We start from the raw sequence: 26,623 nt of genomic DNA on the forward strand, positions 1-26,623 counted from the left end.
ATCTATCGTTCTATCGTTCTATCGTTCTATCTATCGTTCTATCTATCGTTCTATCGTTCTATCTATCGTTCTATCTATTGTTATATCGTTCTATCATTCTTTCTATCGTTATATCGTTCTATCTATCGTTCTATCATTCTATTGTTCTATCTATCGTTCTGTTCTATCGTTTTATCTATCGTTATATCGTTCTATCTATCGTTCTATTGTTCTATATATCGTTTTATCGTTATATCGTTCTATATATTGTTTTATCGTTATATCGTTATATCTATCGTTATATCGTTCTATCGTTCTATCTATCGTTATATCGTTATATAATTATATAATTATATCATTCTATCTATCGTTATATCGTTTTATTGTTCTATCGTTCTATCTATCGTTCTATATATCGTTTTATCGTTATATCATTATATCTATCGTTTTATCGTTCTAACTATCGTTCTATCTATCATTCTATTGTTTTATCGTTCTATCGTTCTATCTATCGTTCTATCTATCGTTCTATCGTTCTTTCTATCATTCTATCATTCTATCTATCGTTCTATCTATCGTTCTATCGTTATATCGTTCTATTGTTCTATCTATCGTTCTATTGTTCTATCGTTCTATCTATCGTTATATCGTTCTATCTATCGTTCTATCGTTCTATCTATCGTTATATCGTTCTATCATCCTATCTATCGTTCTATCTATCATTCTATCGTTCTATCTATCGTTCTATCGTTATATTGTTCTATCTATCGTTATATCGTTCTATCTATCGTTATATCGTTCTATCTATCTATTGTTCTATCGTTCTATCTATCGTTCTATCTATCGTTCTATCTATCGTTCTATCTATCTATTGTTCTATCGTTCTATCTATCGTTATATCATTCTATCGTTATATCGTTCTATCTATCGTTATATTGATCTATCGTTCTATCGTTATATCTATCGTTCTATCGTTCTGTCTATCGTTCTATCGATCTATTGTTCTATCGTTCTATCTATCGTTATATCATTCTATCGTTATATCGTTCTATCTATCGTTCTATCGATCTATCGTTATATCGTTCTATATATCGTTATATCGATCTATCGTTCTATCGTTCTATCTATCGTTATATCGATCTATTGTTCTATCGTTATATCTATCGTTATATCATTCTATCTATCGTTATATCGATCTATCGTTATATCGATCTATTGTTCTATCGTTCTATCTATCGTTATATCGTTATATCGTTCTATCTTTCTATTGTTCTATCGTTATATCGTTATATCTATCGTTCTTTCGTTCTATCGTTATATCTATCGTTATATCGATCTATTGTTCTATCGTTATATCTATCGTTATATCATTCTATCTATCGTTATATCGATCTATCGTTATATCGTTATATCTATCGTTATATCGATCTATTGTTCTATCGTTATATCTATCGTTATATCGTTCTATCTTTCTATTGTTCTATCTTTATATCGTTATATCTATCGTTCTTTCGTTATATCGTTCTATCTATCGTTATATCGTTCTATCTTTCTATTGTTCTATCGTTCTATCGTTATATCTATCGTTCTTTCGTTCTATCGTTCTATCTATCGTTCTATCGTTCTATCTGTCTGTTTTTATGATAGACTGTATTGGCTTCCAAACATTCAATCTTTAAATCTACGTCAAACTTCAAGCTTTTAAAACTTTTTAAAACCTTCTGTTCTGTCTTTCTCAAGCCAACTTCAGAGTTTGTCTTGACAAGCTTTTTTTATCTAGTTGTAATTGTTGGACACAGTTTAGAGGATCAGGTTTGAAACGAGCTATTTTTCATGATCAGGGGAATGTTATGTTCAATCATAGTTTATCTAACATGTGTAATTACTCACAACTGAAAATCCACAACGACCCGAGATCGGTGGAGACACACACACACACACACACACACACACACACACACACACACACACACACACACACACACACACACACACACACACACACTCACACACACACACACACACACACACACACACACACACACACACACACACACACACACACACACACACACACACACACACACACACACACACACACACACACTCTCATGACATGTCCTCTTGTTACTGTAGTGGAGTGCATCTCCAGCATCAGCAGGCTCTGCTAGCCCAGTGTATGGTGCGGTGTGTGTGTGTCGATATCCTCTGCACTGCCGGTCCCGGGCCGCTGATTAAAACGCCACACAGGGAGCGGGGCACGCATGAAAATTTGATGGCAAATTGATTTCAAGTTGGTCTTGAAATTTGTCCTCAGCTGGAGCCGATACTAAAGACGTGTTTCTGTCGGCGGAGAGTGAGACGGGCACTGATGACAGGAACACACACCAGACCACTCGTCTTTCTACACACTCGTGTTTGAGTGTGTTGTGTTGAATGTCTGAGAACTTTATTCTGTTGTATGTTAAAGTGGTCACTCTTCTGATCCAGCTTATGTTTGTGCTGGTTGTAAAGGAGTTTTATGGCACTTTTTAATTGATGAAAATTAATAACGAACAACCGGGATTCAAGATAGAAACGATGCCTGATATTTTTGCTTAAGAAAGTGTTAAAATAACATTGTAGTCACTCGAATGCTACAGTAGGTAGTGTGCTTAATGTGTAGTTCAATTACACAAAGTGTGTGTGTGTGTGTGTGTGTGTGTGTGTGTGTGTGTGTGTGTGTGTGTGTGTGTGTGTGTGTGTGTGTTTGTTTGTTTGTTTGTTTGTTTGTTTGTGTGCCTCTGATGTTTGGTCAGTTGAATATAGTCTCATTTCCCCTAGATGTCTTTGTTTTCTTTGTACTTTGCCAGATAATCCTGCTTTAGTGGCTCACTGTGTGCAGGACGGCAGCTAAGCAGAAAGTGTAATCCCTACTCAGGTATTGATAGTTTAGATTGACTCCCGCTGGCTCTCATAATGACTGATGAGACCTTTTACTGCCAAAAGAGCCGAAATCACCAGAAAAACACAGAAGAGGAGGACGTAATGGCTGTCAGAGAGAAAGAGAACGGGAATAATACAAAAGCATGAGGAACAAACTAAACAAAGTGAGCGAAAGAACAAACAAATGACAGAAAGTTCATCAAGACTGAAAAAACAAACAAACCAAAATGAAAAAAAAAGAACAAAAGAACAAAAAAACAAAACACAGCGGGAAAAAGACCTAACAAATAAGTAGATTTAATGAAGAAGACGGAAAAACCAAACAAATAAAAATGAAAGTAAAAAAAGTGAGAAAAACAAACAAACAAAATAATGTAAGAACAAACAAAATAAAGCAGGGGAAGAACAAAACAATTAGTGAAATTTAATTAAAAAGACTGAAAAAACAAACAATCTAAACAAAAGTGAACAAAGAAAAAAAGACTGAAAAAAACAACAAAGTGAAAGTGATCTAAGAGAAAAAAAACAAAAGAATGAAAAACAAACAAACAAAAGTGGATGAAAAAAAGAAAGAAAAAGACAAACAAACAAAAAATGAAAGTGGACAAAGAGGGGAAAACTAAAGAATGAAAAACAAACAAACAACAAAAAGCAGGTGAAAGAACAAACAAATGAGGGATTTAATGAAAAAGACTGAAAAAGTAAACAAACAAAAATGAAAGTGAACAAAGAGAAAAAAAACTAAAGATTGTAAGAACAAACAAAAGCAGGGCAAAGAACAAACTAATTAGTGAAATTTATTTAAAAAAATACAATCTAAACGAAAGTGAGAAAAAAAACAAAAGACTGAAAAAACACAAAAATGAAAGTGAACAAAGAGGTTAAAACCCCCCAAAAGAATGAAAAACAAAACAAAACAAAACAAAGCGAGCGAAAGAACAAACAAATGAGTAGATTTAATGGAAAAGACTGAAAAAGGAAACAAACAATATTGAAAGTTAACAAAGAGAAAGAATGGAAAAACAAACAAACAAACAAACAAACAAAAAGCGGGGCAAAAGAACAAACAAATGAGTAAAATTTAATGAAAAAGACTGAAAAAGGAAACAAACAATATTGAAAGTGAACAAAGAGAAAGAATGGAAAAACAAACAAACAAACAAAAAGCGGGGCAAAAGAACAAACAAATGAGTGAAATTTAATGAAAAAGACTGAAAAGTCTGAACTGACTGAAAAATGAAAGGAACAGAGAAAAAAAAGAAATTAAGAATGAAAGTGAACGAACAAACTACTAAATAAATAAATAAATAATGAAAAAGGGAACAAAAAGACAAAAAAGGCAGTAAACAAAAGTAGGAATGAAAGGAAAGAGAATGAAAAAGAGCGGGAAAGAACAAACTAACGAAAGCAAATGAAAGACAGAACAAACTATTTTAAGAGTGAAAGAACAAACAATAACAAGCAAAAGACAAGCAAACAAAAACTGACACAACCAAGGTCAGACACGATACCAGAGAAAACCAGTGCAAGACGCAATGAAAGAAAGATCAGTAGATAGACAGAAAGAAGAACGAAACGAACGAATAACAATATCAAGCACAGAATACAGTACAGCGCCGTGACCTCAAACACAGCGTCACGCCTCATTCATTTACTCTATTACACACACACACACACACACACACACACACACACACACACACACACACACACACACACACACACACACACACACACACACACACACACACACACCTCTTTCCTTCGTTCCTTCACTCCCCTCTCCTCTGGAGCAATATTCTCCTTCTGTTGCTCTTATTTATGTAAACTTGTTAATAAAAGCGCTTTTTTAGGGAGCAATGAATGGAAATGAAAACATCTCCCGCTCCGGCAGCCAGCCGCAATTTAACCTAAAACACAAAACAATTTGAAATTACAATGGGGAGAGATTAAGAGGAGATTAAATCTGAGGGAGAGGCGCGTGATGGCAGGAGGAGATAGTGCATATTCATTATGACAGCATCGGGACGGGGGACGGGGACGGGGAGGGGGAGGGGGAGGGGGGGAGCAGATGGCATTGTAATTTAACGGGGATGTTTCCGAACACGGAACAACTCCACACGTCAGGAGTGAAGGATGCCGCCGTTTCAAAAGAAATCAATTGCGAAACGGGTCGGAGCCGTCGTGCATACAATAATTGAATATTAGTCGAGGAGTGCGGGTCGTGGGACGGTCCGGGCGAGGAGTGGTTAGCCACACACACACACACGCCGACCCATGTGCGATATCACTGTCCTGTGATTGATTAGCACACCTTTGATGTGTGTGTGTGTGTGTGTGATCCCGCACCATTAGACACATCAGCTTTGTCTTAGCCGCATGACATAATCAATAATTACAACTGTTAATCAATGTGATTTTAAATAAGCATCGACCATGTTTGCAAGGTTACCCGGGTCTATTGCTCAACATTAAGCCCAAAACGAGGAGCAGAATCCGGTTCTCCTCCCGGTCTGTGAGGAAATTATTCCTTTCCCGTTTCTTTTATCTGATTGCATTTCAGATCGTTCTATTTTACAAGCCTGACTGTATGAAAAACAAGCACAAGTGAATTCCTGTAGGGCGTGGAGTTGTGTGTGGCCACACGTCGTGTGTGTGTGTGTGTGTGTGTGTGTGTGTGTGTGTGTGGATGTGAAGGCGTCTCAGACTGCAGATTAGCAGGTCTGATTTACCGCTGGTCTTGTGTTTGGGTCTTGAAGCCCCTCGCTGCATTTGTCTGGATTTCCTAATGGTGTTTCAACAGCCTCTGCTTAAGAGCTACTTTCTCATGTTAATGGTTGCACAAACACTCGTTCCCTAACACAACCTGTGCTTTCAGCTCGGCGCGCTCAACCAGAGCCGTTTCAGAGTGTGTCAGAGCAGCGCTGGGACATTTCATTTGGGCTAAGGTCCAGATGGACACGCTAGATACAGAATATATAAACAGGGATGCACCGATATGAATATTTTGGCTAATACCGATAACCGATAATTCTTTATATTTGAATGCCGATAATCGATATACTAGCCGATAAATCCAAATTTGTATATCATTTTTGAGAGCCTGATTACAACAACAAAAGTCTCACTATTAAAACACATGTCTGAAACACACAATTATTACGTTCTTATTATAATTGTATGTTGCCTATATGACAGCACATTACTGTACCTTCCATTTTTGAAGTGATTTTAATCATATTTCAAGCAGTTTAAACTCATCTTGTTGAACAGTGCAAATCTGAAGCGTCTCAGCTGAAGGAAATAATGCATTAATCGTCTTTAATATATCAGGTAAATGTTCTTATCGGGCCGATAACGATAGATAGCATTAAAGATGAACATATATCGGCCGATACGATAACATTAAAGATGAACATATATCTGCCGATAACAATAATATTAAAGATGAACATAAATCGTCCGATACCGATAACATTAAAGATGAACATATATCGGCCGATACGATAACATTAAAGATGAACATATATCGGCCGATAACGATAACATTAAAGATGAACATATATCGGCCGATACCGATAACATTAAAGATGAACATATATCGGCCGGTACCGATAACATTAAAGATGAACATATATCGGCTGATACCGATAACATTAAAGATGAACATATACCGGCCGATACCGATAACATTAAAGATGAACATATATCGGCCGATACGATAGCATTAAAGATGAACATATACCGGCCGATAACGATAACATTAAAGATGAACATATATCGGCCGATACCGATAACATTAAAGATTAACATATATCGGCCGATACCGATAGCATTAAAGATGAACATATACCGGCCGATAATGATGACATTAAAGATGAACAAACTGTATATCGGCCGGTACCGATAACATTAAAGATGAACATATAACGGCCGATAACGATAGATAACATTAAAGATGAACATATATCGGCCGATACGATAACATTAAAGATGAACATATATCGGCCGATAACAATAATATTAAAGATGAACATAAACTGCCGATACCGATAACATTAAAGATGAACATATATCGGCCGATACGATAACATTAAAGATGAACATATATCGGCCGATACGATAACATTGAAGATGAACATATATCGGCCGATACCGATAACATTAAAGATGAACATATATCGGCCGATACGATAACATTAAAGATTTACATATATCGGCCGATACAATAACATTAAAGATGAACATATATCGGCCGATACCGATAACATTAAAGATGAACATATATCGGCCGATACCGATATGGTGGCAGATATATCGTGCATTAATTTACTGTATACAAACATTCAGTGAAGCTGAGAGTAATAGACACTCATTGAAAACTAAAAGAATGATCCACTTAGCCAAATGATTTAATAAATAGTCATGAAAGAAAGCAAAGAAAATGAAAGAACAGAAGAATAAAACAAATCATGAACAAAAGAATGAAATCTGACTGAATGAACAAAAGAATTCAACAAACAAAAGAAAAAAGAAACAAAGATCAAATAAACAACCACATTTAAAAAGTGCAAACATCAGAAACATCATATATACATTCAACACCTACAATAAAGGAGAAAGAACAAACAGCGAAAACGAAAAGACAAGGCCGGACAAAACTAAAATTAATTTAACCAAAATACAACATGAATAAATGAAAGGCTCGACAGAATAAAAACGTAATAAAGAACAAATGACTGAACGAAAAAAAGAATGAGGGATAGAAACAAACCACAGACGAAACAACAAAAAAGACTGAACAAAAATAAAGAAACAAAATGAACAGAAAACACTTAATGAAACGATGACAGACGAAATAGACGAAATACAGAACAAAACAAAGACTGAAAGGAAGAACGAACAAAAAAAGCAAACAAAACAGACAAAACCAAGAATAGGCATGGAGAACAAGCACTGAGTACAGAATGAAACTGAAGTTTAAAACAGGAATAAAGAGATAAATAGCACAAATATACACACAATATTGTTGGTGAGTGGTGTAAATAAGTGGCAATAAGTGGTGTAAGCATCAGAAGAGTTGTGTGATCGTACGGCTCACACCTGGACCTGATCCTGCAGTCTGCGCATCAGAACCTGAGACAATTACAGCAGAATAAATGACTGCAATCACAGTGAGATCAGTCAAGGGTGATTCCTGATTATGATATGATTGTGCATAAATCTCAGCTGGGTTTATGACATATGTAGTTTTATACAGATTAAGCCTCAATCTAAACGTCATTGTTTAAGGGTTGTTATTGGACATGTCTGGCTGCCATGAGAATGCAGTGGAATTCAAATGCGTGTGTGTGTGTGTGTGTGTGTGTGTGTGTGTGTGTGTGTGTGTGTGTGTGTGTCCTTGGGGCACGGCCAATCTGATCTCACTGTGATGTGTGTGAAAGCTAATGAGGAAACGTTTCATTCATTAAAAGACAACGTTTACTGACAAACACTTGCAGCCGATCAAGAGTGCCATCACAGGAGATGTGCATATTGAGTTTTATTCGTAAAATAGAATTAGCCTATAAAATAAAATGTAAAAAATAATATAATATAGCACTTTATTTTTCAGTGCCCTTGTACTTACTACGGTAATAACAGTAAATTATGCATAATCACATGCAACTAACCATAAATCAAACTCAGTCCTAACGTTAACTCTATAGTAAATGCATGTTGATAATTAATATTACTCAATACTTATTTGTACAATTGCACTGTAACAAGGACACCATGAAATACAGTGTAAACTAATGTAAGTATAAACTTATATAAAAATAAAACATCAATCAAAATACATACAAAAATATGATTTAGTGTATCATTATATTCATTAATTAGTATTATTAATATTATAATTTTTTTGGAGTAATTGCATTGCCACAAAGTACTTCTATTCACGCATTGTCTGAGAAAATCTGTGCATGAGATTCAGTGTTATGGAGATTTTAAGCACTTTCTCCTGTTTTTCTTAAAGCCATTTACATAAAAAAACGTACCAAACATTTTCATTTTCAGACAGACTTCCTGAATCTCCCACACTCGTCTTGTTAAACTTTGCAGTTAAACCCCAGTATCCCGTGTTTTCCCCCGTTCCCCTCACTGGGATGGAGATTCCTGGTGGTTCCTCCCTTTCCTAATCTGTTGATCAGAGCTTTTGGTTAAATCATGATGCATAGTCTGGGTCTGTACAGGGGCCCATTAGTCATGGTGCGGCCCTTCGACGTATCCGCTTTTTATCCATCTCTTAAATCAGTGTGTGCGGGTATTGGCAGCCGGCTGGGCCGCCTCCCAGAGCCCTGATTGAAGTGGCATTGTTTGGGAGACATGGAGCGCTCAATCAATATTCAGTCTTACTAAATTACAGTTTGCATGAAAAATGAGGCCCTCCCCCGTGAAGGGGCCGGAGACTTTGGGAGATGTGCCCGGGAAGTGTTTCATCAACACTCCTCACCTCCGGCGCAGACGCATGAAACACACATCTCCAGAACAGTTAAGAGTGCTGTGATGATGAATTCACTGCTTAATGTGATTTAGTGCGCGTGTGCTAATGATAGACTCAGATATCAACTAGGCTGTTAAATTGGTCGATATTTGGCCATTTCAAGATGTTTTTAAATTTTAATACATTTAAATTTGCATTATATTGCTCTTCTCTTAATGTATTGGCATCGGTTTTAAGCAGAACAAAGACATTTTTAAGTAGAACAAAGAACAAAAGAAAGAGCAGAACAAAACAACTGAGCAAAACAGCCAAAATAAAATAAAATAAAAATACAGCAAAATAAAGCATGAGTTGGATGCAGCGCTAAAGCTGGTGTTTAGCAGCTTTCTTTAGGTCTGCATTTCTCGATTCTTACCCTGCATTAATTAACATGTTGCTTTGATTTCCATGAGGCGAACCCTTTCTCATAATGATTGATTGCATCACTTTATAATCATATTTCTTCATCTCTAGTGACCGGCCACCTGTGCTCACTCCTCAACCCTCAGTGGAAACCCAGACCCTTAAACTCCCAGCATTCACTCTTTACCTTTCACCTTTCACCCTTCACCCAGCTTGACCAGTTCAGTCTCTCAGCTGGCCATGAGCGTGGCCATTTTCTGAAGAGGGTTTCTGTTGGCCACTTTCACTGTTGGATCACATCTCCTCCAGGCAGCGGCTGTCTCTTAACCCCACTCTATTAATCATCTCTCTCTTATTCACCCCCTCTGTTCATTTAACGCTCCTTCATGGTACCAAGAGGGTCAATTAGGCCCTGCAAGACCCAACACTGACTATAAGGGTCTCCCAGCCTCCCAGAGACACAGGAGGGGCAATTAGGCCGTCTAATGCTGGTCGCTGAACACGAGCACACTGGATGTTTGGTTGAGATTATGCACACACACACACACACACATATGCTCAAACAGACTTCATTTGATGCCTGCCAGCTGGACCATATAACGTGTAAACCTTAAACAATTAACTTAAAGTTTTACCATCTCTTTATGTGAGTCTGTGGTTGAGGGTGTTTGTGTAGATGTTGTTTAGGAGTGAAGTTTTCCCAGGTGAGGGCTGTAGTCCAGTGTAGCTTGACTGGCTTTCTCAGAGCTAAAAGGCAATTACCCCAGGTCAAGATCCCTGAGCAGAGAGCCAGGAGGAAGGAAGGACAGTACAAAGAAACCAGGGCATTAATTAAGTTTTTCATGGAAATTAATTTTCATGGCTTTTCCTTGAATTTGCCCCACTTTAATATTTGATATTTTAAAACATCTGTTAACATTATCCTAAAGACCCATAAAATGGTTTGACAAATAAAAATTTCTCTAAAATGTTGATGCAGTTGAAACAAGGAAATTGTAATTTATCCTTGTTTTTTAAATCCATTAGCATTTACATTTGTGTCACACTCCAGAAAAATCATGCCTTGCTACTTGCTATTGTTAGTCTGAGGCAGGTGATATTAGAGGGAGGGACAAAAATTGGTTATGCAAGAAAAAGACTGTAAATGTTAAATGTGTTTATCGGGTAATAGTTTATTTTGTCAACTTTTAGGAGTATACTGGCATACAGATGAGCTCAAATGTAACTGAAAAGCTATAAGGCAGAAATCCCCATTTTGATTTTGTGGGGTCTTTAAAGGGGACATAACACACAGTTTATGCCAATCTCATGCTAATCTTGAGGACCTATAGAGTAGTATTGCATCCTTCAAATCTCCGAAGAGTCTTTAGTTGTGTCAGATTTATAAAAGACAGATACGCTGTACCGATTCTTTCTGAAAACAGCCAAGATCCTGAAGGCGTGCTGTGGGCGGAGCTAAAGAGACACGCACAATACATCATCGCATTATCCCTCGATAACCTTTGATTCATGATACGTTCGTGTTGTTTACAGTATATGCACTTAAGCACCAATTGCCAACAAAACACAGTCATTTGATGTTACTTACCACCTGCAATTCCGACTCATGAACGGGATCTTGTATCGCCGGAACCGCTCTACCTTTCAGTTTTAAACGATCTGCAAATCCAGTGTCGAACTGGGACTTGTTTATAAAACATTCGTCACCGAAATGCCGGGAACAAACAAACACACTTGCACAACTCTGTTGCTTCCCAGGAAAAACAAACTGCAAGCACATTGATGGGCGTTGCTCTTGCGCTCGCTCTGGTTGATGTGTGTGTGTGTCTCTTCCGGGAAAAGTGCCCATATAAGGAATCCTGCCCTTTATGACATCATACGAGGCCATACTCAAAAAAAAAAACCTTTCCGAAACTTATATGAACCCTGAAGGAGTGTATTTGGCACAGAAATACTCCGTCATACATCCAACTCATTTTGTTTAACTTTGGCCATGTTTAGCATGAGAATGCAAATCTTTAACAGTGTAAATAAGTCCGAATGCATGAAATGGCATTAGACATCCCCATTACCTTCATTGGTTGTCAAGGAGCTGCACTTTCCTGAATTTGACCTTAATGTGCCTCATTGGAACTTCCCTTAAAATAGATCTTGTAGAGGAAGGGTGTCTAAATCACATCCGTTAACCAGAGGTGTACCTCAGGGCTCTGTACTTGGCCCCCTCCTCTTCTCAATATATACAGCATTGCTGAGACAAATGTAACCTTAATTCTATTGACAGAACCACAATTACATTGCTAGCCTACTTTCTTATTAGCACTTGGTGGTTTTGTCTTAGCACTCAATTTGTATTCTTAGTTAGTTACATGCTGAAGTAATTGTTTCTTTGTAAAGTGCCGTCTGCCAAGGAAATAAATTTAATTATGTAATAAATGTTGTTAGCAGTGAATCAACAGCCCTCCATTGTGCTAATTACAGCCGTGATATATTGTTTTGTGAGTAAGCAAGACAGTGCAGTTAAAAGAAGTGTTTGAAAAAGTTTACATGCTGGCATGCGTTTTGTGTTGTAGAGAGGGAGAGTGCCTACAAGATGCACATGCACACATAATATCTCTTTATTTACAGTAAAAGTGCCTCGCTAATACAAGCAGCGCTTTCATATCGGCTTTTACTCCATAAAGCACTATTGCAGTGTGTGGGTACGAGACGAGAGACCATCATAAACATGCATTATCATCCTGATCTGTCAGCCAGAGGGAGACTGCCATTGACATGCACTCCCCACACAGGTACACACGATAATGGATCCGCTCTCTATAACATGTCAACCTCATTGTAATGTAAAAGCATTCTCTTACCCACGTCTGCTGAGGGGGAGAAGCCGTGCAGAGATGACCTGCACTCTTTTAAAATGTAACATGACTTTAAAAGCACCGGCTCAGATGAGGATATGACTATGTTTCACACAGTTGTTCTGAGGGTTTGCTGTTACTGGTGTGTCTACGATCTGGTAATATTTAAAATCCTACAAATCTGTACGTAATCAGGATACACAAATCTGGTACACAGTTACGTAAAAAAAACAAAGTTATCAGATTATAGTTACATTTTGTCAAAAGAAATGGGAATACTATCAGGATTACAATATTTTCACGTAAAACTAAATAAACTAGTATTTTGACATAATAATAATAACGCTATATTGACTGTAATGCTGTAAAACGATTAATCGCGATTAATCACAGCCAAAATAAAAGTTTGTTTAACAAAATTAACAAATGTTAATGTTAATTTTACAAAATATATACAGTATATACATGCAAATATTTCTTAAGTAATTACATGCATGTGTTTGTATTTATACAGTATACAAAATAATTATACACATATACAATAATATATAGCACAGACACATAAATACGTAAACACAAATGTTTGTTTTTTTGGATGCGATTAATCGTTTCACAGCCCTTATTGACCGTGATGCGTTATATCTGCGGAGACTGCGAATAAATCATTAATATCTTGATTTTAACAAAGACACATAACTCTCTTTTCAGGATAAAATGCAACGACCGTGCATTACTCTTTTATTTTCGTTTTCAACAACAACATAAATCTCTTCTGGGAAAACCAATCAAGGAAAACATATACCTCAAGCACCTCCTAGTGGTCAGTATATAAAACACAAAGAAAAAAAAACTACTTGATAGCGTTCGAAAATATACTCAAGCTTAACAGAAATTATTCTAATGAGAATGTTCTCCAATATAATGATGGAAATATTAAAGTTTAAGCTTAATTTTTCATCAGGCAGTAATTTGCAGACGCTCATTGATCCCGGGTGGGATCGTTTTACTGAAATAGTAAACCAGGACGAATCCGGGGATGAGGATATGATATAAAAGCTGTGAAGCGCTATATATGACAATACACTCCTATTGCCTATATTCAGACTTTGCTTGGGATGAACATTTAATTTATTGTGTGTGTGTGTGTGTGTGTGTGTGTGTTCGGGACGTTTCAGTCACGGAAACAGCGACCATTTATATTTGAAGGGAGTCAAGCCTGTGTTTAGGCTGTTAAGGAAATACATTTTTTCCCAAATAAGAGCTTTTACTTTAGATAGCTGGATGTAAGGTTTAAAGGGCTGGTATAATGCCCTTTTCACAAGATGTAAAATAAGTCTTTGATGTCCCCAGAGTGTGTATGTGAAGTTTTAGCTTAAAATACCCCACAGATATTTTTTTATAGCATGTTAAAATGGTCAATTTTTGAGGGTGAGCAAAAACACACCGTTTTGTGTCTGTTCCTTTAAATGCAAATGAGCTGCTGCTCCCGGCACAGGGGGCGGAGCTTCAAGATCTTGCACTCACACAGACATGCACTGAACATTTCAAAAACTTTTAGACTTTTATGTTCAAACTGGATTCAGGCAATGATGGAGAGACTCAAGAAGAAGTGACAACATGTAGAAGCAACAGGACATTTCTGAATGGTTAGTTGATGAATTTATGTATCTTATGTGTAGTTATCTTCTAGTCATTGATTAGCATGTTCTGTCTTGATAATCTATAAATCGTGTTCCGGGGGCGGTTTTATGTAAATTCTAGGGTTGGTGATGTCACTAACCCGGGAGGAATGTGGTGTAGTCTCTACCAGCCGTTTGTTGTAGTCCTTAAAAAACGATTTCTTTAAAAGCAAATATCTCCCTTTGCTTTGAACTTTGAGCGTTGTAACTTTGCAGATGTTGTTTATGCTCAAACAGCAACATTACACACTAACTAAAGTTAGAAAAGTGAAATCATAATCAACCACCCCTTTAAATCAGCCTTCCAGTGTGCTGCCACATTCTCACTCTTAACACTGATTGTCACGTGTTCGGGTGTGGATGTCTACATCAGAGAAGCTCATAGGTTCGAGTGTGCGGCGGGTGGATGAGTGAAATCTCTGACTGACAGCTGGTTCTGTTGCCAGGCAGGATCGAGTGAGGCTCCATCTCGTTCACGCGAAGGCATTCTCCGAAACATTGGTTCCTTGTGCTTCATTTTGTGGCGATTTGTCTGGTTATATTTTAACTGATAGAAATGCATGTAAATAATTTATGCTAATCAATGTTCTTCTGTCACATCGTTTCCTTCCTCTTTGTTAGACTCCAAGCTAGGGGTGTAACAAAATATCATGTCACAATAAATCGCAATACAAAACTCCAACAATATCTATAGTGGATGGTGACAATATGTATTGTGTATAGTTCACCCAAAATGAAAATTACTGTGTGAGAAAAAAATTACATTTGCAGAGTTTTAGTGTCAGTACTACACTAAACTACTATATATAATGTTGAATATAATGTATAATAATGCAATGGGGGAATATTTGTGGGTCCTGATAATGCCAAATGTCTGATGTTACCAGTAAAAAGTGCTACATTATTTTAAATATATCTAGTCAGTGAAAGAGTGCAAGCATATTCATCTACAATAATTCTGTGTTTTCAGCTTCAGAATCATGAATATTGTTATTCTGGCGTCTCTATTGTCCTGTGCTTTGGGTTTCCAGCACCGAGTCCAAGACTATTCATTTACACACACAATGTAATATCAAATTTACCATTTCAATCAACAGTACATTTTTTGTTAACCTTTTGCCACATGTCTTGGAGTATCGCAATAATATGGTATCGTGAGTTCAGTATCGTGATGTGTATCGAGTCGTGACATGAGGGAATCGTTAGATGAAGCAAACTCTTCTTCATTTGTAGACCAGTATGTAGTGTTTCATCATAACCGTAACTCTACAAGAGACTTGACATGACAGATAGAGCTTTCTGCTTGTGTGTGTGTGTGTGTGTGTGTGTGTGTGTGTGTGTTGTGAGAGTGTAATGTGCATTTATTGGCATGAGCTGATTGAGTCTTCTGTGAGATCTGGGCTAGGCCTCTTCTTTCCCATCGATCCTCCACTATCCCATCCGGCAGTGCTGAGAATATCAGGCCGACAAACATTAAGTAAACCAAGAAAGAGTGCTGGAGTAGTAATGCAAAATCCATGCTGTTTTCATTGTGCTAATTGATCCAACACTAGTGTAGATAGCGTCCGTTTATCTGTTGATTCCTCCTCCTTCCTCCTGCGTCCGCTCTACTCCATCAAACGTGGCGGCGCAGCGAGAGGAATTAGCTAATGAAGTAATTACTGTGGGACCAATGCCAATAGAGAGCTATTGTTTTAGGAAAATGGATATTTCTCCAGTCTGACAACAGTCTGGCTTGTTTTACCTTCAGACGTATTAAAGCTCCTGAGAAATGATTCAGTTATTTGTCACAGGCCAAATGGATTACACAAAACGTGCAGACGCAATATTGTTTGTTTGATTTAAACGAAACAAATAGGAAACCCGTCCGGTATGTTTGATGAATGTGTGTGTAGTTACACAACCGTCACGAAACACTCCACGCTTGATGCCATTGAGCTTTTTCACAACACATCATTCAATATTCAATGTATACAAGTTCATTTATAATCGACATTTCACTTTGTCTTGAAGTGTTGTCTAGATCGAACCTTTTTATTTATATTTTATTTATATAAAAGGTCCACTTATTATGTTAAATATAATATTTGTTTTTGTTTTTTTAATCACGGGCGCTCGTTCATTGAAGTCTGTGAAGTTTAAGAAGACTCACTTGTTGTCAGAATATGCAAAATGGAAATATATATTTTATAACATTTACAGATATAGATATAACCATAAAACGTAAGTTATGCACTGAGGAGAAGGCATTACACACGCATCTGTCAGAGAGTGTTAGTCACGGTAAACGCTTGCGCTTTAGTTTTAAGTGCGTTTAAATATAAATCATTGTCATGTTTCGGACTACTCTGGCCACGTCTCTTTAACACACGTGTGTCTTCCTCTGCTTTCCACAAGCGTTTTGTGCTGAGAAATGTAAATCAGTGTCACATGATCCTTCAGAAATCATTATCACATGATGGTTTGATGCTCAAGAAACATTTATGATTATTATCAATGTTAAAAACATTTATTTTCAGGATACTTTGAGAAATAGAAAGTGCATTATAAATGCCTTTACTGTCACTTTTGAACAGTATAACGTGTCCTTGCTGAATAAAAGTATTAAAGGATTAGTTCACTGATAATTTACTCACCCTGATGTCATCCAAGATATCCATGTCTTTCTTTCTTCAGTGGAAAAGAAATTAAGGTTTTTGAGGAAAACATTCCAGGATATTTCTCCATATAATGGACTTCAATGGCAACCAACTATACCAATGTTCACAGAAGGTTCAAATGTCCGTCTCAATGCAGCTTCAAAGTCTAGACACGATCCCAGTCGAGAAATAAGGTCGTATCTAGACAAACCATCACTCATTTTCAAAAAAAAAATAGATATATCTACTTTTTAACCACAAATGCCCGTCTTGTACCATCTCTGAGATGCGCCACGCATTATGTCATCACGTTGGAAAGGTCACGGGAAAAATTTAAATAATAATAATAAATTAAAACAAAGATGTCGGACAATTTTGAAGTTGGAGGAGAAAATGAGAGGGAGTTTTTCACCCTTCCCTGCCTTTCTGAACCGGAGTACACAGACAAATAACTTGGATAGATGACGCGATGCGTGACCTTTCCTACGTGATGACGCACATTGGTATAGTTGGTTGCCATTGAATTTCTTTTCGACTGAAGAAAGAAAGACATGGATATCTTGGATGACATCGGGGTGAGTAAATTAGCAGCAATTTTTTATTTTTTTAAGTGAACTAATCCTTTAATTTCTTTTTAAAACAAACCCTGAACCCGAACTCTTGACGGAGAGCAACAGCAGAGCGGGATATTCCCAGGGAATCACGAGTTGAAGTTCTGTCTGTTCCTCACGTGAGTTCTCGTATTACTTCAGAAGACTGTGGATATGAGTTTTAAGGGCTACTTTTATTGTACGTTTTTCATGTTTCAGAGCTTGAGTAGAAAAGTCAACTTAGATTGTGTGGAAAAAAGCAGTTCTGTCTCTTCCTCACACGAGTTCTCGTATTACTCAGACTTCAGACAGTGTTGGGGAATAAACACACTCCGCTTTGGTCAAATAAAGCACATCTCTGAAAGGATTTGAGTAAACACTCGCTTACTTCGACAGAAGAAACTCAGAAGGAACTTTCCTGTCGGTGTCTGGGACGGCCACACTCTTGAGCAATGCAGAAATGACTTTTATTGTGCGACGTTTGATTGATCATTAAAGATGATTTGGGTAATGCCCATTTTAATCTGTCCTGCATCTCCATCAATAACACATCTCCAGTGTGTTTCAGCTCCGCTCAGATGAATGAGAGAAAAGAGAGAGAGACTTGCATTAAAGGGTTATAAAATTCCCCTTCCATGTGATAGTTGCGCACTATGTTTGTAAATGATGGCCATTTAAAATCCATAAAACTGTTATTGTGCATAATACCTTATTAATATATGTGTGTATAAGGCACCGTTAAGCGCAGAACGGAGGGAACGAATGGCTCCGTGATCTGTTTTCCATGATTCCGGCTGTAGGATACGAGGTGTTTTCAGGAAAGGTAAATGATTCCTTGATGCAGGGATTTTCTCTGGGATATAAATCTCTCCAGACTGTCGGAACTGACAATAACCCGCTGGTGTGATATGATATTACAATAACCATCATTTGTAATATGGCTGAAATTTAGTTATGCACTTTAAAAGAGTAACCAAGTGCATTAGTAAGTACTGGGACAAACTCAGAGATTCGTGTTAAGTGTTATTATAATTATTATTTTAGGATATTTTACATTGTAACGTTAGTTTAGTTTATTTTGTATGTAAATGAGGGTTTCCCCTCAGGTATATGTATTTCTGTGTTATTGTTTGGTTTTCTTGAAACACAAAACTGTAATGTGTGTTTCTAAATCTGTGTGTTTGATTCCGCACGCCTCCGCCTGAACAACACACACTGCATCGCTGAAAAGTGATTTGCACTGTGTTGTTTTGATTTAGATAGGCATGTTAATGTAATGTAAATCTTTGCATTTATTCCTTTATTGTAAAAAGATAAAGACGTTTCGCGGCTGGAAACCCTGTTTGTATTAATAATAAAAAAAATATACAGATAATGTATATGTCGAATGCAAAATCCATTTCCATTTAGAATATTTATTCAAGCTTTCTTCCATGTTTGTATAATCCTAGTATTAAAAGGAAAATTCAATTTTTTCGTTTCCATATAAAATGCACACAAAATATTGCCTTTTTTTCCCTGTCTCCAGCAGCACGCATTGTTATTCGTTTATAATCTTCTTTGTCGTCTTCATTCGTTTCTTCTTCCTCTGGCTGCTGAAATAAACCGTAGTCAAGAGTGTAATTTTTCAATTGCCTGATGCATTAATGAAATGATGAAAGCGCAGGATTAAAACACATTTTTTCTTCCTTTGAAATATTGTTTCCTCTCATGCAACTGTTTTTTATTGATGCATTTTTTTAATTTGTGGAAGTTGCACATAGCCTGGATTGCTGTGGAGGTTTGAGTTTCAGCCACTTTAACTGAAGTCTTGCTGATGCCTCATGCTTGCAGACCCCTGTGACTGACAACTCATTACATATTTCTCTGAATCTCATCATATTCGGTGCCAGTCACATTCATGTGATAGACAAAGTTCATTCTAACTTTGTGCATTAGAGTGATTTGCATACGGTCATGCTCATAATGAAGACTGTATTCAATCACTCTTCATGGTTCTGGGAGAATTAGTTGCTGTCATTAAGTTGACTGTAGTTCAAACAGAGCAAACTGTGATTATCTTCAACACTGCGTGGACATTTTACTGGCTCGTCATCAAATAGCGTTTCTCATCACGTTCATCTAATACGTTTTTACAGTTATTGCTTATGTGTAAACTTTCCACAATGTTAAAACAGTTTCTATTTTTAAATTTTATTTTTTAAGTAGCATGTTCACGAAAATGAATTTCACTCATGACATTGCCATATTTCTTTTGCTTTATTAATAATTTAGTTATTAATTTAGCAATTATTATTGACCTGAATGGTTTTATTTGTTAATGTGAAATATAAAAGCAGAAAGAAGTGTGTGTTAGTTGCTCTTCTCCATGTGGTTACAGTGGATGGGGATCAAAGCTCTCAAGCTAAAAACAGTGTATACTGTACGTCATGTACTCACACACACACTCGCTGATGATGAGGAGATCAGACCGGCTGTCGTCAGACTCCTTGTGCAAACTAAAATCTCACTGGATTATTACAATTAATGGCAGAAGTAATGCTTGGAAATGTAAACCGAAATTTCCTACTGACACACTACAGCAAAATATGCAAATAACTGACTTAAAACCATGTATTTTGCACAGTGCTGTTTATATATATATACACTGTATCTTGTGTTGTATATTCCAATTCTTCTGAGGTCACATGATGCATTTGTGTGGCGAACAGACTGGAATTTAAACGTATCAAATGAACAGAAATGTATTTGATTGTCATAAATTTAAAGGTCTAGTGTGAATGTAAAGATTTTCAGTGAATGGCAATCTACATTTGAGTTGAATTATTCCTTTAAATTCCACTATTTCATTAGTTTTTTTGTCACTTTGAGTAACTTTACAGTTAACTTGCTCATGCTTTATGATATCCAGCACAACACAAATGAAGGAGCACGTTTCTCGTGTGTTGTAAACGCAGGGTTTACTGATGAGGCCGTGGAGGTACACAGGACAGAGTGTTGAGGAACACTGATCTATGAGATTCAGAAACAGAATATATGCATAAAACAGACATTTGATTTCAGAAATCAATTCCTGAAATGATTTCATTTCTCTCCTCTCTGTGAAAGTCTCCACAGCTTTAGTTTATTGCTGTCCTCAGCACACTTTATCCCGCGCCAAGCCTGCCGTGCGTCTCCGCCTGTTTTGTATGTATGTTGTTTTTTAATGCAGCGCTGGACGGCGGACCAGCACGTTCATATTTAGGGTTGTGTTGAGCCCACTGCCCTGTAATACCAGGGCTTTACCAAACGCATTCCCCCTCCTCTCATCGCATTAGAATATGAAAGTGTGTGTGCGGTTCCGCAGTTGTCCGCAGACATACTCTCATGCATAAGACATGAGCGCCGCAGTCAATGCGATTGGCGGGGCGAGGCGCGTTTAGGGAGAGAGGATATCCCTGGTCTTAGACACATACACATGCTATAATGAGCAGGATTTGATTCTTCAAACATCATATGCACTGGGGAGGACGTGCACTTTAGCGTGCGTGTGCGCATTTACGTGTCTAAAGTATCTCTCTTGTGTGCCGCATGGGGGATAGGAAGAATCGCTGGAGTTTATTTAAAATAGGCTTGTTAGGAGTCTCTTGTACCTGTCAATTTTGAGAGTTTTTTGATAGCTTTTCCGGCTGAAAATGTGAATACTTTCATCTTTTCATCTTTTTTAGCTACTTTTGTGCATGTGTAAGTTTACTTGGTGGTTGTTTTGGGAGAAACAAAAATGTTTTGGTCCAAATATGATCTAACTCTGATTTATTTTTATTTTTTTTGTGGGAAATTCCTTTAAATGTACTGTAAAATTATTCATTCTGTGTATATATATTTTAAAAAAGTACATATGCTATATATTAACTGTGTCCGACAAAACACATTAATACCTTTGTATTCATTTTGATCCCTTTAAAAAAAAAATTCAACACATTTAAAACCTAAAATATATATATATATATATATATATATATACACAGACACCCCATACGCATAAAAGTGTCTAAATTACTACGAAAGTATTTTTAAAAAAAAGTTTTGTGGGACATAGTTAATTTGATTCACAACTGTACACTTGTGGTTTTTAGCAATGCACCTATTCATAAATACTGTGCATTTTATATGATGTTTTTGCAATATCCTGCCAAAAATAAGCATACTCCATAACTCCACTAAAAAGCCTGAGTTGATTAAAAGTTGGTTTGATATGTTGTCTAATGTAGTGAAATTCGGTGTGTCCCGAAGTGTCCAAATATGTATTGGCCCACTAATTACCATGGAAGTGCTTGATTACTGTATCCATAAATGTCTCCAAAAGTTCATGGCATAGGCATGAAGTGGAGGGGCTGAATTCAAGAGTAGAATCAGTGTATAACAGTTGTGGGAAAAGAGAAAACTCTTCTCAATCTGTCTGTCTCCCTGAGGATGGCAAGCCCCACAGTGGGACGCTGGGTTTGATCAGGTGATGCAGTACACACACTCCGACATGTCTGAGCCCTCTTCCCCACACTTCGTAACACTCTTTCCAAACTGCACATTTGCTCTGTGGGGTTCACTGCAGTGCTGGTAACCTATAGACTCGGCCTCCCGCAAACATCAATTATTTACTGCTGGGCTGCAGTGTGCTGTCAATGTCAGCGCTTGAGTGAGAGAGAAGGAGAGAGAGAGAAATATAGGAAGAGAAAGACAAGAAATGATGTGAGCTCAAGCAATTTTGTTCTGCTTCAATTACCGGTCTAAATGGACTTGACCCCTCTGTTATTTTCTCTCTCTCTGCAAGGAGAGAAGTTCATGTCCCAGGCACTTTTCACGGGTAAGGTTATAAATAGGCCATGAAACCTTAAAAAGGAAGTAAAAAAAAAGAGAGAGAGAGAAAAGTAATGAAATTATGCTCTTGTTTTTACATCGTTATGTCTACAGGGTCTAAATCAGGGATCCTCAAATCCAGCCCTGGAGAGTTAAGCTCCAGCCCTAATCAAAGATTAGTGAAGTGAAGTAAGGTCTTCAGAACTACTAGAGAATACATGTAGGGTGAGTCTGATCAGAGTTTGAGCTAAACTCCACAGGGCAGGGGTCATCTAGGGCTGGATTTGAGGAACGCTGGTCTAAATCATCATTTATTTAACATATCTAATAGTTCTCACAAAAATAAACAAAGATTTTGTCCCACCACTGTCCCTACTGTTTCCTTGACCTCTTCATAACTAGCATTGAATGTCATTCATATGAAAACAACAGAGAAAAACAAAGTGTGGAGAGAGAGAGAGATAAAGGTCTTTTTACATGTGGAGGCAAACTAAAGAGTGTGAATGAGTGGGGGAAACTCGGTGAAGAAAGGCTTTGCACAGAGGAATGAACGACGGAGGACAAAATAAAACACAGACATTCGTTGTTCCGAGTCGCAAGAGAGAAGCAAGGCGTGAAAGACGAAGCTACCTGGGGGACGTTCCCTTGTTCATTCACCCCTCTGTCTTTCTCTCACTGTCTTTCTCCTCCTCGGTCTGGCTGTTTCTCTCAAAGTGAGGTCATCCGAACAGCTCAGTGGTACAACATACAGAACAGCCATTGAATACAAGACTGAACCATGACAACTTTAGACAAAACACGAAAACAAAACGCAAACATTACATGCAAGGCACTTAAGATGAAGTTTGTATCCACTTCTTTTATTTTGTTGTTAGCTCGTGTTGAGGGGTCAAACCGAACATCTCATTACTGAGTACTGTGAGCACCTGGAGGTTTTCTGACACACATATTTCAGGTTTAGGAGTCTCTATTAACAACCTGATGTGTTGATTCTAGTGTGTTTTATTCACTTTGGACATATTAAAATGTTTCATTATTATAGAAGATACAAATCGGGGATGGGACAGGAGCACTGGAATGAGAGGATCAGTTGTTTTGTAGGTGGTCTGATGCTGGTCATTAATCGGCGGTGACGTGAAGTGTGTAGGTAAGTGTACAGGTGTTGATAGTTTCTCAACCCTGCCTTCTCACACTTGGCCTTATTGTCCTTGTACCCAGTTCACCTATGACAGCCTTTCTGCCAGGTATTATTGACTTGGTAGAGATCTCAAAAGGTAAAGAGATAGTGGGGGAGGAGCATTATCCTTAAGAATGAATCTGTGTTGCCGTTTGTTCCCAGTGAGGACCCCGATCGGCCTCTTGTCCATTACTGCATATCTACGTTCTGCAGGGAACTTTGACTCGTTCCTCTGGTGTGTCTGTTCGGACATGTACCGCGGTGTGTTAAGTGCCTGTTTTGCCTTATCTGCCTCGTTTGTCCATTTCAAACTTTTCTTTCTCATCAGGTCTGTGAGGGTTTAAGTTATACATCTGCAATGGCTGCCCAACTCAAAGAAAGCAGATATCTTACTCTTTGTCAGATGCCAGGGACATTTCTTGACAGCATCACCCTTGTTTTCCTGGGGCTTTATCAGTCCTCTCCCTTTCTGGAAAGCTGAGTATCATTCTTCATAAAGATGACTCTTGTCTTGTCAGTCGCTCAGCACTATAGAGAAGTGGAAGACTCGGCTTGCACAGTGAATTGATTACGTTGATTACACTAAACTGATCGTGGTGACTTAGAATTATGCCCATTATGTTTTGGAAGATGGCAGGTCCCCCTATCAAGTCAGTCAGTAAGAACTGATTCCACCAATGGCTAGAATAGAGGTGAACCAGGCTTTATAAAGACAGTCCATTTGCTCATCCACCAGGGATATCCATTTAACTTGAAGACCTTGTGGAAGCCATTGTTGAGCCATTGCAGCTGTAGTCTGTACGGCTTGACAATGACCTGATGCTAAATGCAAAGTTATTGTGCTATACTATGTTGTTTCATGTGGTGTTCTTTGCAAGACATCCACTCTTTCGGCTGTTTCCTGAATGGAGAAAGCTGTCTCCCCAAAAATACATCAGCCAGGGTCTCAGGGTCTCCAGTTCAGCAGCTGATACAGCTTTCCCTTCATTGCCTGGGGTTTTCCGCATTTAAAAGCTTCGGATTGCGCATTGAAAAACATATTTTCGGATCTCTATGCAGCACAGCTAGGAGAATTCTTCATCTTCTAGTCTATGAGCTGTCCGAGGCCTGGCCAATTTCATTTCATGACTGAACAATGTGTAACTACCACCAAACAATATTATTTTCACCCCCTTGTTGTATCCATGATGTTCACAGGAATTGCGGGGATGGTGAAAGTGTCACTGCATATGCAGTTCTGCAACTATTTGTTTTGGTTCCAATTTTAAGGTGCCAAGCATTGATCAAGGCTGCTCAATTTTTAATTGAAGCTCTTGATTACACCCCATCATTCACCCATGGTGCCAAATATGGCAAGAAAGCGGGATGCCCATGTCTTGATTACCCAGTGGCTGTCAGTTTTGAGCTGTGACCACTTTGCTTCTCAGTCACCGGCCCATTTCAAATCATTGTCTATTAGTGTTATACCCCTAATGAATGTTCAAAAGCATGAACCTTCTTCAACAAAAGAAAAGGCCTGAATTCTCTTTGTCCCGACATTTCCATTTGGCCAGTTGTAGCTGAGCTAGTAAGCTTTGGCTGTTTACTCAAGATTTTGAACTTTAAGGTCATCTGGGTATAGCATACATGCAGGAAATTTGCATACTGTGTTCATACGCCATACCGTGTTACTTTGAAAACTAGTTTGAGCAGTATGTGAGCAGTATGTGTGTGTGTGTGTGTGTCTGTCTTTCTCTCTCCTCTGCTGTGGTCCATTGGTTACAAGGCAGACTTAAAGGTGAGCCTCTCACGTTTACTCCCTCTTACATCATCCTGTCAGGCGTGTCATTGAGGGGATGTGAAATCAAGCGCTCCTCTCCTGGCTCTTAATTTAGACCCCCAGGTCAGCGTGGCTCTGTCCAGCCTGAAGCTCAGATCTCCCCCTGGCCCCGGCCAGGCCTCTCCAGTCTCCTCCTGCTCACCAGCTAATGCTCCGGGAAGCCTGGATCAGACCTGGGTCTTGCCTCAACTCTTGCCCCAGTTGCCCCTCCCTCACCTAGGTTAACCCCGCTGAGAATGGGACCTACAAGAAGATTAATGGGGCATGCTGTCGGGGAGAAAAAAATTGTTTGTTTCTGTGTATGCCTGTATTTGTGTGTGCGTGGCTGTGGTGGTATACGGACTGCTCTGTAATTCTGGGATTTGGGAATGGCTAAAGTGCAAAGCAATTAGAGATGAAAAGATATATGTTTTTACAGTTGTTTGTTTCTCTGGAGCTCATATTTTTTTGGATATTCTTTTAAAGGAGGACAATTTTTCACAGTTTGGTTTGTTTCACGATTTATGTGCAGTTGGGTGTGCCTGGCGTATGTTGGTGTAAATGTTTTAACATATTTGTCATATAAGCCAGTAACGTCCAATCCTGCTTCTGGAGAGCCAATGTCCTGCAGAGTTCAGCCCGAACACACTTGCTTGGAAGGTTCTGGTAATCCTGAAGACCTCGCTTAACTGGTTCAGGTGTTTTTGTTTTATAGGATTGGAGCTAAACTCTGCAGGATAGTGGCTCCCCACGAGCACGATTGGACATAAGCATATGCTGGAGCAATGTCTGCAAACAGTAATCATTTTATCATCATGTTTCCCACCATCTCTGTTATAGTTTTTATTAAATCTGAAGTGTTCCCAGACAAAAGATTTACACAACACTGTGGCTTTTCTATATGTGTTTTATATGTGGCGTATCATGTGTGTGTTGAAATGACACACACACATAAGACACATGTACAGTGAGGGTTAAGCAATTTCTTTTTTGGGGCTGTGATTGATGCTATGTATTATTAGTAGTATTTATTTATAGCATCGTAGTTTCAGTTGTACAGAAATGTAAATGGCACCACCAAATGAAACTGAACAAATAAAGACCATTTTAATCATGTTTCCAGAACACTCCACCGTTATTTTCATTAGTCATGATGCTATTTTAGATTTTTTAAATGAGCAGATTTACGAGTCCTTGTCTTGCTGCAGTATTTGTGTAAGAGTGTGTGTGTGTGTGTGTGTGTGTGTGTATGTATATACCTA

At 38.0% G+C, this 26,623-nt stretch overlaps 1 protein-coding gene across 2 annotated transcripts in view; it reads left to right on the top strand.

Annotated features, from left to right (window-relative positions):
• Positions 1-26,623, top strand: part of wwox (WW domain containing oxidoreductase) — a 250,708-nt gene that overhangs the window by 120,086 nt on the left and 103,999 nt on the right. The window lies entirely within an intron of this gene.

This window comes from Leuciscus leuciscus, assembly GCF_965113295.1.
Source record: "Leuciscus leuciscus genome assembly, chromosome: 25".
Taxonomy (NCBI): domain Eukaryota; kingdom Metazoa; phylum Chordata; class Actinopteri; order Cypriniformes; family Leuciscidae; genus Leuciscus; species Leuciscus leuciscus.